Below are 2,860 nucleotides of genomic sequence, written 5' to 3'. Positions count from 1 at the left end.
CAGGAAGACTGTGAAAGATTCGGGGCCCAGGTTGATGGTATCAAATACACTGATCTTGTCTCTGTGTCCACCATGTTCTGGCTCCAGAGAAATAAGAGAGTTGCTAGTGCGGTTGGTGCCACTTTGTGTTCCTTCTGTACCTTGAACTCTATTTCAGATATCATGTCCCTGCTCTCATTCTAAGGACTCATCAGGTTTTCTTTTTCTCTGGATCTTTGATTTTGAAACCAAATTTGTATTCTGGACTCTGGAATTCCCATTTCTTTGGCAAGTTTTCTTCTGAAATCAATCCCAGGGTAACAGTTGTTCATAAATGCCTTGATGAGGGTGCGTGGTTGAGAGGGGTGTAATTGGTATGACACCATCCGGCTTCTCTACCTTGAGTCCATTCTTCAAGGTGATCTTTCTCATGGCCTTGGCTTGATTCTAAAGTCTCGCTAAGGTCTGGTCTTTTCTGAAGTCAGTGCCTAGCTCTTTGATTCTGAAACCAAATCTGGATTCTTGACTCTTCAATATTGATTTCTAAATCAGGTTTTTGTTTGGTAGCATAACTCAGGTAAGGTTTTTGGTTGAAGGCATTGGTGAGAATTTTCAATTGATCTTCTGTGGATTTGGTGTGACTGTGCCTACAATTTGTTGATAGAGTCTTGTTTAGAGAGCTGTCTTGAGCCATTGTATTAGTCCGTTTCTGTTGCTTATGACAAAATACCTGAAACTGTGTAATTTGTAAAGAAACTATATTCACTGCTTACAGTTCAGAGGCTGGGAAGTCCTAACTCCTGGGAACACATCTGGTGAGGTCCTTGTTCTCAGTGGCAACTCTACAGTGACACAGGGTATCACATGGTGAAATGGCAGAAACAGAGAAAGAGCTAAGTCCTCACTTCTTCTTTTGAAGCCCTCAGAACTGACATCAGAGGTGCTCAGTTTCCTTGGGCTCGGGTTTCAGGGCATGCCTCTGGGTTTCCAGTCATTCTATGAGGTTTCAGACCCCCTCCTCTGAGCTCTCCCCTGGAGGAAAGTAACTGTTGCTAGTTAGACCTATTCTTAGCACCATCAGGGGAAAAAAATGAGACAATAGGGGGCTGGCTCATGCAATCCAGTGGCTGGGCATGCTCAATAGAGAGCACAGAACATACTGGTGCATACAACTGGGAACCACCCCCTTAACTGAATATTCAATAGATGGAAAAACCATAAAAGCCAAATCCCAGCTAAAGGCAGAGTTCTTGCTCACTTTCCTGGTGGCAACGTGCATTCTGATGGCTGAGGTGTGTATAATTTACTTTATATCTAACTTACTTTCAGCAAGCAGCTGCTCATTCTCTTGAGCCAGCCTGCACTCTGTACTGAACTTTAAGTATGTTTTTCTGGCTTTTGTGTTAGACTTGATGCCTGTACCAAACTTACTTTTGTGTTAAACTTGGTGTGAGCCCTGCTCAGTCTATGGAGCTGCGCCACACTCTCTCTGTGGAACCTGTATTTCTTATCTATTATATTAAACTTGTTCTCACTTTCTACTTTGACTCTGCACTTGAATTCTTTCCTGTGGTGGAGTCCAGAACCCGGTAAGAGGACCCGGCGGGTTGAGGCTGACAGTTAGGCCCCCTATGACCCTACCTCTGACATCAGAACCATGCCTGTCACCACCATTAAACCATCCATGGATTAATCCATTTAGCTGGGAACGGTCCTCACAATCATGACCCGTTCAAGGCCCCACCTTTCAATTACCATAATAGGATTTCTCATCCTCTTAACACACTGTCACAGTGGGGGTTAAGTTTCAGATACATGGAATTTGGGGGACATAATTCAATCTACACTAGCCACGTAGGAAGAGAGCCATGTTGGTGTCTAAGCATCTGTCTAGGAGATGAAATACAATGCAATGTTTATTTATTTATTTATTTATTTTTGTATTCTAAGATGTTGTTGCAGAGCAGTTGGTATGAAAGGGGAGGACAAGGAAGGGGAGAGAAAGGAATGGTCGAAGCCTGTGCCACCCCACTCATTTCAGCAGAGGAGCCCAGGGGGCTTTTAGCAGTTGCTCATTGTGGCTGAGCTGGATGTGTAAGTCAGGGGGACATGGCTGAGGCCCTAGGCCTTCCACACCCCGGCTGGAGAGCCTGGGACATTTCTGGCAATGGCCTGGTGGTCATTGCTGGGCTGGATGTGAATGTCAGGGGATATAGCTGAGGCCCTCGGTCCCACACTGCCCTGGCTCAAGAGCCCAGGGTGCTTCCGGCAGTGGAGTAGTGGTTGTGGCTGGGCTGAAAGCAGACATAGGAGAGACGTGGCTGAGTACCTTGGCCCCTTCCACCCTGGCTTGGCAGCCTGGGGAGCTTCTGGTCCTTCTAGGTTTTATAAGTGTTCTTTTGTGGTGTTAGACGGTTACGTGTTAATATTAAAATTTTGTCTCTGATCTGTGGGTTTTTTGCCTTTTCTTTCAGTTCTGTATTGGATTATTCACTATTCCCACTACTTAAACTCTGCACTGGAACTAATTTGTTGTCCTTTGCTTCCTTCTAAAAGTGGTGGAACTTCCTGTGGGGACCAACACTTGAGCCCTGTGGTTGAGCTAAATTGCGGCTTTGCTGCTCATTCTCTGGGGAAGGGTTTCTGTGCAGCTCAGGTTTTAACTGTTGACCTGGTAATGACTTCCAGGTTTGGTACATGTGGATTGTGTAGAAGCTCTGGTCTGGGCCTGAATTTTTCAGCAAACTGCACCCCCTACAGTTCTATATTCCTGACTAGTCTCCACCAAGATGTCCTGTGCTGACTGGAGGGAAGAACAGCCATCCATGCTGTGCCCCAGTGTTCCCCTGGTGGCCCGTCTCCCACACCACCCACATTTTAG

The 2,860-nt window shown here is 45.9% G+C and overlaps 1 pseudogene; it reads right to left on the bottom strand.

Moving 5' to 3' along the window:
• Positions 1-40: 40 nt before the first annotated feature.
• LOC103582320 lies at positions 41-673 on the bottom strand (annotated as a pseudogene).
• Positions 674-2,860: the final 2,187 nt, after the last annotated feature.

The sequence above is a fragment of the Galeopterus variegatus genome, unplaced genomic scaffold (genome assembly GCF_000696425.1).
Source record: "Galeopterus variegatus unplaced genomic scaffold, G_variegatus-3.0.2 Scaffold15698, whole genome shotgun sequence".
Lineage (NCBI taxonomy): Eukaryota > Metazoa > Chordata > Mammalia > Dermoptera > Cynocephalidae > Galeopterus > Galeopterus variegatus.
The sequence above is the reverse complement of the archived record's forward strand: the minus strand, read 5'-3'. Positions and strand labels throughout refer to the sequence as shown.